We start from the raw sequence: 11,285 nt of genomic DNA, 5'->3' as shown, positions 1-11,285 counted from the left end.
ACTTACAAACCTCCCATGGTTTCCTCGTATCTTCCTGAATTTTTCTTATAATAAAGTTTAAACCCTTGAGGTTGGCACACAATGTACTTTGCCATCTAAATCTTGCTTTTCTCTCTAGCCTTATCATGTAAATTCTTCCTCCTCATGCTTTGGCTTTTAATGTTTAGGAGAGTACTAGGTCTTTTTATGCCACTGCTTTTATGATGCCATGGTTGGAGTCAAAATGTAATATTATGTGCAAACTGCAAGGCTCAATCAAATGTTAGAGCTTATAAGAGTTTTCATACACAGGTGAATGAACACCCAATATGTGGTGCTGCCTGCAAAAGCTGCGGTTATCTGAGTCTGATATTTCCCATGAACCTTATTCCACTCTATAAATTTTTCCCTTAGAAAAGAAAGATGACTGGCTCACAACAAAGAGGTTAGCGTGAAATCAACAAGCTCGCTAGGGATTTTCCCATCTCTACAGGACAGAGAACAAATTCCTACTGTTTGTCAGGTTTCTGTGAATTTATAAAAACAAGTTTCCCAGACATTAAGGTACAAAACTCAGATGTAGTAGTAGAAAAAAAAAATCATAGTACAAAAAGGCATTCAATTCTCTTGGAAACACTGTGCTTATTAAAGGCATAAACACTAGGTACAGAAAGTTCAGTAATCCTTTTCCTAAGGGCAATAATAGTTTTTACATTACAAAATCAAATGGGTGTTCTTTATTTCAGAGCTGAAAATAAAGTGCCAGTTTGGAGAGGAAGCAAAGTGTAACCAAGTCAAACACTTGCATCTGAATGGAGTGTCAGTCCTTTTCCATTCTCGGTAGCCTTCATCCAAATGCACTTACACCAGAGCCAGCTTTTGCTTTTCCTTCTCCCAGGTTGCATTATCTTTACCATTGGTTGATATTCTGGCATAACCACAGAAAACCATCAGCTCACTTAATCCTTGGTTACTTTGGCTATACCTGTGTGTCCTAAAGGAAGGCCAGGATTCTGCACCCAACCTCGCATCACGGTGAGCCTTTACCACAGAAATCCCACACCCATTAACAGTCACTCCCCGTTCTTCCTCCATCCCCAACCATAAACTTTAAAAACAGAAAGAATGGCATGTAGAAACTAAGAAAAGTAATGTGGGGGAACAAAAAAATAGCAACTGCCAGGGAGGGGTAGGAAAACACAAGCAAAGCCATATGTGGATGGAGATAAATAAATGGTTCATTCCCAGTAAATATTTCGGCAAGCATCCTAGTGATGCTGGCACCACTGTGGGCTCACTTCCCTAACTGATAGTCCTATTCTTGTAACGAGGGGAAACACAGAGGTAGTAGTTAAAGAATAAAATATCATGACCCCTTTAAACACAACTTGCCAGAATGTGATAGAAATTAAGCTAAATTTAAACACAACTTGCCAGAATATGATAGAAATGAAGATAAATTACCAGACTGTTGACCACAACTCTGTTGATTAAAGCTACAAAACATTTCAAAACTTAGGAAGTTGCTGAGATTGGCAAAATTTACAACTTGAGATTTTTTTTTTGCAACCCCAAAGGAGTCTCCATTGCTGATTTTTTTGTAATGTTAAATTGAATTATACAACCCTTTCCATCATATTGTCAGAAATATGTACAACTCCAACATCTGAGAAGACTTCTTATTTTTTACACCATCTTCTCCCACATCTGATTCAATCATTGAAGAAAGGTCACTCTGGGACAAAGGGTCACAGAATACTGTTCCGGCACCTTGACCTTCCACCCTCACATGTTTAGGAAACATGTTGAAGTCCATGTTAGCCCGCCCAAGTTGAAAGCTCTGACTCAAATTTTGCCAGCTGCAATCAAACTCCCCTTCATTTAAACTTTTGCACCTTTCAAGACCACAGAAGTCTTTCTCTTTAGCGATAAGACAACATAAAACACCCAGAAAAAAAAAATTTCCCATGAACCCAACTTGCTCAAGTTTTGAGATAATTGCCACTAGCTCAAAAGGAAGAGAAGTTTATAAGCAGCTGGGCAAATCTACACACAATACTGTAGAAACGCACGTAGGATACCAATCATTACAGAGGGTTCCCTTAAAGATCGTGTTGCTAGGCGGTTGATAAATAAAAACAAACAAGGTTAACTGCAGAGAAACCGAGTCTGAACATGACTTCTTGGACAGGGAAATCAATAAAATGCCAGTTCGTGAGGTAAGAAGGATGAGATTAAACATGCAAAGCTCACTTGCATTTTTTTTTTTAAAGAAACAATTACACAAAGACAGGTGCAGTGAGAAGTCACTGGTGTATCAAACGGGAGATGAGGAAGATGAGAGGAAGTTTGTTTTAAAGGTGGAGTTAAAAGGGAAGGGTTGAATCAGTGATACAACTGTCCGTGTATTTGTTCCTCTGCAGTTCATCCTGTGGAGTGGCCTTAGGCCTTTGGTACACAAACCAGTTCTTTGTAGAAAAACTGTACATTAGAGACTGAACTGGGTTTCTCACAGCTTCCTACCAGGTGCCAGGACAACAGCTCTGCAAACAAACAAAAGGTTGCTGGGGTTACTCCATGCAAACGGGAAGATTCACACCGGTGTGCAATGATGCTGCTTAGACAGCTACTCATTGACTACAGGGAGAAGCCAATTCCCAAGGCAGCCTGCTATTCAAGACTTTCCCCAATCACACCTAACAATTGTCCAAGGGAACTACTGCTACTCCCTGATGCAGACAAATTGCCAGGCTAGTGAGTTCTCTATCTGTCTAAACTAGTGGGTTCGCTATTACTTCCCCCAATCTCAAGACACACGCTGTGCTTGCCCATTGGAATGTCTTCCTTGCTCCTCTCCATCTTTCCAAATCTAATCTACCCTTAAGAAATGTCTCAAGTCCCACCTCCTTCATGAGAATGCCAGGCTCACCACAGCCTAAAGGAATCTCTCTTTCCTCCCATCACCTCTAGTAGATATTGTCTGTGGTCTCAGAGATAGCATACCTGTACACAATAACGTGATGTTATTGCAGTGTGTTTTATCTGTCCAATCTGACTATATAACCATAAAGACAGGGACTAAGAATCATCATTCGTATTTTTACTCCATCATGTAGAGAGAGCCTAACACATAATTGGTGTTTGATAAATATTTGTAGATGGAAAAAGACAAGACCCTGTATTAGGGAACTGACAGCTACTATAACAAATGCAGTGCATTTGTCTCAGTTTCAGCAAGAGTCAGTGTTTCACATACGTGTTAAGTCAGCCAGGCTGATACAGCTCTGCCATCTTCAACAAAGGGCTTCCAGTGTTATTTCAATGGCTTCCATCCCAGCCAGTAGAAAGAGAGGAAGAAGTGGAGATCCAGTGCCAGAGATGCTCCCTCAGGATGTGAGTGAGTGAGAAGTTGCACACATAAATTTTGAGCATGTTTCTTTGCCTAAAACCTAGCTGCAGAAGCTGCTGGGAACCAGTCTTGAGCTAGGCAGCCACATCCCACAGGCAACGCTATCACCAGGGAAGAAGGGGCGCAGTGGTTTCTGTAAACAAGCAGTGCCCTCTACACAAACACTCTGGGCACCTTTCCCATCAGCACAGCTAGTGAACTTTTCAGTCCAATGACAAAGAGTGTCCTGTATGCCGGAATCAGACTTTCTATGAAATGCTAACCTCTCATCATTCAAGGATGAATCTCAGCTCTCCCTGCCCCAGTCTCACTGCGACATGGCTAAGAGCCACATGTCAGGACGACACACCAGGCAGAAGGAGTTCTCCCTCTCCCCACCCTCTTCGTAGAGGTGGGTAGTCCTGTTCCCTAACCTCTCCATTGTAAGCCCAAGTGAAAAATAACTCCTGCCCACATCCCATCTGCTGTCTAATCTGGGACAAGCGAGGCCTCTCCATGCTGCTGACGTCAGAGATGTTAAAAAGCCTTGTGCCTTTCACTTCATTGTGTATACTTACGTCACCAGAGCCAAACTTGACTACTGACATTCGTAGTCAATGTGCCCAGACCAGCAGCTCCTGCCATCTTACAGGTATTCAGAAGCTATCCATGTAATACTTCATTTCAATTTAATTTGAAAACACTGATTGATCATGTATAATGAACACAGCACTATGTAGCTACTGAGATTTTCAGAAGCCACAACTCCTGCCCTGCAGTTGTTTAGAATCCCCTGAAGGAGACAGATATGAGCAACTAACTCTATTACAAAACATAATTGGCCAACTCAGAAACAGAGATACAAACAAGTGCTATGAGACTGTGGCCAAAAGAGTAATCAATTCTAACTAGATGGCCAGGGAAGACTTCAGAACATGTTTAGATAAAAACGTGGGGGAGGTGGTACTGAACAAGCCCTCGAGGGATGCGTAGAATTTTAATGAGTGACAGAGAAAGCAACATTCCAGGTGGAGAAGCACAAGTGACAGAGGAAGAATGAATGGAGAAGCATGAGTGAAGGCACGGAGGTGCGAGAGTGACATGCGCGGGGCTTGGGTGAAGTGCACAGAGAAGGCGGTTTGGGTGTGAAGAAGGCAAGGCAGGAATGGCTGACCAGAGATTTCTGAGGAGTGCAGCGACGTGACTGGTTCCAGGTAGAAAGAAGGCAGCTTTGCTGATGGTGAGATGGTGAGGTGGAGAGGCTGAAAGACCAGTGGACACTAAGACTTACACGTATTGAGCACTGACTTTCCAAGCACCATGCTAAGTACTTTATTTGCATGCTCCTATTTAAGAGGAAAGTCTTCCTATTGTTTCCATACTACAAATGGGTAATGACAGAAGTCACATATCAAGTGCAAAGGCAGTATTTGACCCCAGTCTGTTCTAACTGCAGCCCTGAGTGCTTTGCCCAGGGAACCATTGCACTGTGATCCTGTCAGTGTGGCCATAGTCCCACCAAGAGACAGGGAAGGGCCGCATGAGGGCAAGCACCATGGAGGGAGGGCATGGAGTGGATGTGCCAGCAAGGGGTCAGAAGCGACTCAGGACTGTGGCTTGAAGGAGCCTGGGACTGGGAGTGCGAGAAACAAAATAAACTCTGCTTAGATCCATGGAGTTCTAAGTGGCTTGAAAGGATAACTATACAGACCGAAACCATCTCTGGGGTGTGGATTAAGGGGAAACAGACACAGAGTGGCAAGTCTTGGCATTCATATGTGTTGATACTGTGCACAAGAAAATCAAGCAGCATGTGAACAACATGGCAAAAAATGAGTGGCTGCCTGGGGGAGCGCTGATCAACTGATTTGGAAGAAAAATACTACTTGATTGACTGGCCTACATTATACTGATAACAGTAAATCCTTTTGGCCAGCAGAGCTTGGTTCAACTTTAAAGGTATGCCGTGTATTATCACTTTGCATACCAAAATATTCATATATCTTGGGAAAGCATAAAAAATTATGCTTTTCCTTTCAAGCAGTGGAATGTAAAATACCCACCGAATCCTCCTCCATGGCGCCTGAGTGAATGTATTCCTTGTTATTTCATTTAAGCTGCTAAATATCTATTAGGGTAAAATTATGGGCTCTTTGCATGTGGAGTTTCCACTTGTAGCTTCCTGAGCAGCGAAGCAATAAATGTGATTTGGAGCCCTCTGTTTTGTAAGGCACATCTGCTTCATGCCCCTGATCGCCTAGCAAGAAGCCAGCAGTCCCTTGGGGAAACTGTTTCCTCTGTGTACTAAGCCAGAAGGATTCATAGAACCAAAAAGGTAGTCCAGGTCTTGGATAGACATGACAAACCAAAGCCATCTGCTGATGTGAGACTGTCTTTAGGAAGAAACCTCAAGACACTGGCAATTAAAACTATCTAAGCGCGTCACTCCCTGACCCTCCCCCTGACCCAGGGACTGCTCTCTCCAGAAATGACCCACCTACTTTACAAAGTCAGGATGGCTCCTTTCTTTGTAAGCTCCTTCCACTTCCCTCCAGTGTGTATTCAAGTTTTTCAGGTGAGCCACCTGCATCCTTTGCTAAGCAATGAATGGAAGTGGAGGGTAGGGGTATAAGTCAAATGCTTTAAAACACACACACACACACACACACACACAAAAAAAAACTATTCCCTTTATATCAGCTGTACTAAGTTTCTCCCTGCCTATAAAGAACAAATACAAGTAAGACATTAAGATCAGCAGCTTTATCTAAGCACAGAGCTGTCAGTTTATGGGGGAGGATATGTGCCAAATCAGAACACATAAACTTTTACTATAGAAACTAGAATGTGAATTAAGCTCATATCACTCAAAAAGAGCTGAATGCATCTGAAACTAAAGTACACTGTCAGCCACCTCCACTCGCTCCGGGCGCCGATGCCTTGATTAGCTATGCAAGAAGCTACCTGCTATTTTAGAATTATATGAAGTCACCTCAGGGTATCTACAAGCTTCTCACGCACAAGATACTGACTTTTTTTCCTCCTTCTTCTTGGCTTAGAGCTCAGTTGTTGCTACATCCAGGTAAGTACTATATCATGGATTGTTATTGCATAAGCTGTCATTAAGGCAGCTTGCCTTCTCACAGAAGAATCAGTCTGCAAACAATAATGGTTTGTTGCTAAACCCCCCTAAGACTAAAAGACACCTAGCATATTTTTTTTCAGGTAATAAGTATTCCCCTAAAAGATTATGGAACTGAAAGCTTAATTTCTAAAGAGGTTTTTTTTTTTTTAATAAAAAAAAACATCCCCCCACCTTAATTTTTTATAAAAATTACCCTTCCCTCCTGAAATAGTAACTAAATTTATAGGAACAACAGAATAGCTCACATGATAGGTATCTAGCCAACGAAGCTGCCAGTGTGCATAGTATTACAGGTACTGTGCAGTGCAACATGTTTCTACCTGAGGTACATAGATTCTGTTTTGATACTGGACTGCTTAAAAAAACATTTTTAGATGAAAATGTGATCATGAAAGCGAGGGACTGGCAGCTCAGTCTTCAAAAGCCAAGGTTAATAAGGGCTTTTGTGTACTTTCCCAAATAAATACATTAACACAGTTAACCTTTGACCTGGGATGCCCTTAATCTTTCAGCCTCAAGCTTCTCCTGGGAGGGTGTAACGATTCTGCCAAATTGAGCTGTGCCAAAGAGTGCTGAGCACTCACTATGGTTTACACCGAAACCACCTTAAGCACTCACCTTTCATCTTGCCAGATTTCCAGAGTGTAACTATTCAAGCTGTTCTTAGATTTCTCAGTCTTATTCTTCCCACAAAACTTGAGTATTTCCCATACAAGAGGAAAGCACTACATTTCTGCTGCTGAGGCTGCTCATTTCGCTCAGAGGCATTTCCCAGCTCTCACTCCTGGTACCACCATGAAAAGGATTGCTCTGACTCGGCGCGCCTACCTGCCCTGAACTCAGACTGTAATCCCTTTCAACTAGCCCTTGTGCTCACTCCTGACTGGTGCTAGCAGGTATGGCCTCTAAGTCCAATCTTCCCTGAGGCCTTAATAAACCTTTCCTTACTGCACATGCACTTATTAAGCATGCAATTTATGTTTCCAGGTGCAAATATTTGTCATGCAAATCTCTTTGACCTGAAGTAACCAAATGCACCCTAGAAACATGAATCTACTGCTTACTCAGTGGATCCACAGTAGACGCCATCAGCCACATCTTCTTCTCCCCCCATTCCAAATCGCCATGGCTTCATTGGACTGAACTGAACCATGGCTGTGCAACAGGATTAGCTTTTGTCTTTGTGGCTTACACAAGTAAAGAAGATGACTAAGGGCCGGTCGAGTGGCATGTTGGTTAAGAGCTCGCTTGGGACGCCAGCTCTGAGTAGCAGGGCCCCAGTTTGGATCCCACATGAGGGCCAGTGACACTGCCCTCTACAGCTAAGATGGTGAACAACAGCTCAACCTGGAGCTGGACTGTCATGAGTCGCTGGCGACGGTGTAGGCTGCAGCCCCTGCTGCAGTGAGCTGCCAAGATCTGCTGTGAGTGACTGCCCAGAGGCCGGCTACCAATCTGCCTCACCCGGGAAGAGCGCAATGATAATACCAACATGGGCCAGTGAAGCAACGTCCTCCACAACTAGACTGAAGAACAACAGCTCAACCTGGAGCTGGGCTGTCATGAGTCGCTGGCGATGGCGTAGGCTGCAGCCCCTGCTGCAGTGAGCTGCCAAGATCTGCTGTGAGTGACTGCCCAGAGGCCGGCTACCAATCTGCCTCACCCGGGAAGAGCGCAATGATAATACCAACATGGGCCAGTGAAGCAACGTCCTCCACAACTAGACTGAAGAACAAAAGGACAGCAACTTGTCTGTTCCCCTTCTCCCGATTACCCGGCACTGTTCCCTTTCCCCAATTCCCCAATAAAATCTTTAAAAAAAAAAAAAGAAGAAGATGACTAAAATCCAAGAGTTCCACTACTATGACATGAAGACTGTTTGACTACTTAATGGGTCTGATTTAGGCTGTTCTAATCACATGAGCTGTAAAAACACAGATAGTAAATAGGTAGGCCTACATTTATTTCACAACTAAGCTAAATTCTCTAAAGCACAACTCTGAAATCATCCTTCCGGTTGATTAGTGAAAGTCTGGGGGAGAGAGACAAGGAACTGGGGACTGCTACTGTGAAGGCGTTGAGACTCGGTGGGCACAGTCCAGGAACCAGCACAGAAAGTTGCGTGTCCCAGAGAGAGCACACATTTATAACCTTTCACCATCTATGCCCAGCTAGGTGGTGATTAGCTCACAACACGCAGGAAAATGTGAGGGCACTTTTGTGGTGCTAGTACTAAGGCAGAGAAGCCACCAATTGAAGGTCCCTAAGTACTTCTTCTGTTAATATTATCTCAATCCCAGGGAACAATAGGTGAATGCACTTGAAAAGTACCCCTTGTCCCTGGAATCAAAGAGAACGCTTTGCCATTGGCTAATTACTTATTTATTCGTTCAACAAATATTTATTCACAGTATACTAAGTTCTTGGGTACATGCATCATTACACTGGAAACACAGTATAGCAGGAAACCCTAGTTAAATAAATGCTAGTTTCCTTCTTTCTTCTCTCTAGGTAAATAGTTCTAATTGAAAACAATGAACTGACAAGTGGTCGTTTCAGGCCTGCCTTTAACTAAATTCAAGCTATAACGTGAAACTATAACATGGGAGGCTCCAAAGTGCTGATTCCTTTTTCAAATTACCTCATTTACAAGTGGATACTGAAAACCAGAATTAAGGCAGGACAGCTTTTAGTACGTGAGAAGTAAAGCTCATTGTACTATCTGAAGTTTCCTGACAGTATTTCTTGACACAGAGTATCATTAAATTAAAAAACAAATTACAACAAATATTTTTTCTTCCATCTTCAAGGGTAATTTGACATATATAAATTGCTTCTTTTCTTCGTAATGTAAAGAGTGACATGATAAATTTGATCAGAAGCATTTTATTACAAAATCAACAGGTAATAATTACCCAGGTGACTCATGATGATGTGTAGGACTGTTCTTAGCCTATCTAAAAAGGAAGAGAAATTCATTCAAGTTCAGGTGTGCAAAGCACAAATCTAAAAGCCTAGGTTTTTTAAAATTGCCCAACTTCATGGAGCATATGCTCCCTTAAAATCTGATTCTCACCAAGGCTTTATGAATGCACACCTTAAATTAGTCTTGTGAAGGTGAGCAGATTATTTACAATATGGGAATCATGCCATTCTCTGTTTACCACAGACCAACGGGGGTTGAGTTACCAGTGTTTGTTATTTCTGAAGATGTACTACTGCATAAACACAAACTTGAAATTCCCAAAGTGGATGCTGCCTAAGAACAAGGACACTCAGGAGGGTCTCTGAGGAGTAAACCTTATGCCAGCCTTCGTGGAGTCTCCTCTTTCTCCATAGCAGTTTCTGGCATAACACGTCACTCCCCTAGCTCAAACCAAGTGAAAGGATCTAAAGGCTGATAGGAGAATAAAGTGTCATTAGCTAAACGCATGCTAGCAGAAGTCCTTTCTGAAGTGGATCAAGTATCTTTAATCCTGTATTCTGGCCTCCAGATGATTTATGGCTCTTATTTTCTTTTCTCTCTTTCCTTGTAAGGCTTGCCAAAGTAGACTTTAACTCTGCCTTGAAGCATGCAAACACAGAATTCTATCTTCCTTGATGAATCTAACTCTTGCCAAGTGAAAGCTTTAATGACAAAATTATGCTCCAGAGAAAGGACAAGGTGATAGTCTAAAAGACTAAGGGAAAACCCACTGAGCATTCCTTTGACTGTTAAAGTTTAGAAAATTAAGAGCTAGGTCATGATCTTCCCTCCACACCCCATTACTGTCCCCTACCCTGCCCCAACTCTGGCTCGGTTATAACAGAAAAATTACATCTATGTTTAGTATGATTTGATTGATTTGGGGTAGGGCATTAGAAGCTCTGCCTCATCACACTTTGGTTCTGCTTCACTTTAAATAGTAAGAAATTTTCTCTCTGCATTCTCTAATCCTCTCCCTCCTTCCATCATAAACGGTTTAGCCTTATGCCCAATTGTGGAGTAGGTGAAACGTGTCCCCAGCGTCCAGTCACGTTCATTTGTGAGCTTGTCTCCATCCCCGCCCACCCCCATCTTCCAGAGCCACTCAGGTGTCCTCCTGTTAGGCTACAGATACGATAAACAAGTGTGTTCCGACCAGCAAGAGACCTTCCTTTTCTCATTCTTGTCCCACCTACAATTCTAAGAGGAAACTTCCAAATTCTCTCCCCATCCCAGATATTTCCCCTGTTTTGCAGATCTACAAATTAAACAGTTTATTGGACATTTTCACAGGAATAGCCACCAGTATCTTCCCTTATAAACTCATCCCCTGTGTTGACGATGGGGCAGTCTTCCTTCCCGTTCCCCAAATTGACAGCCATAGAATTGCACTGCACCGTATTCTTTCTCTCACCGCCAAGTAATTTCCAATTTCTATCCATTTTACCTTTAATTCCATTCATCAATACGTAGTTGTGGAGTCCTACTCTGTGCCGGAAGTTTTTATAGGCTCTTGGGATATACCAGCAAGCAAAATGAGGAAAGATCCCTGCCCTCCTGGAGTTTACTAGACCATTAATAGTAATGGTCATGATGATGATGATGATGATGATGATGATGATAAATAAGCAACAAACAGTCTCTTAGAAGATGAGAAGTGCAATGGGGAAAAAAATGTTTAGGTAGAACAGAACTACGAGGATTGGGAATGCCAGTATAGATGAGCAGTGTGCCGTGGGAGGTGACATTTTTAACAAAGAAGGCAAGTAAGCCTCCTTGAGACATGATATTCAAGTATGAGGGGCATT

This window comes from Hipposideros armiger, unplaced genomic scaffold, assembly GCF_001890085.2.
Source record: "Hipposideros armiger isolate ML-2016 unplaced genomic scaffold, ASM189008v1 scaffold_174, whole genome shotgun sequence".
In the NCBI taxonomy this organism is placed as follows: Eukaryota; Metazoa; Chordata; class Mammalia; order Chiroptera; family Hipposideridae; genus Hipposideros; species Hipposideros armiger.
Note: the sequence above shows the minus strand (reverse complement) of the source record.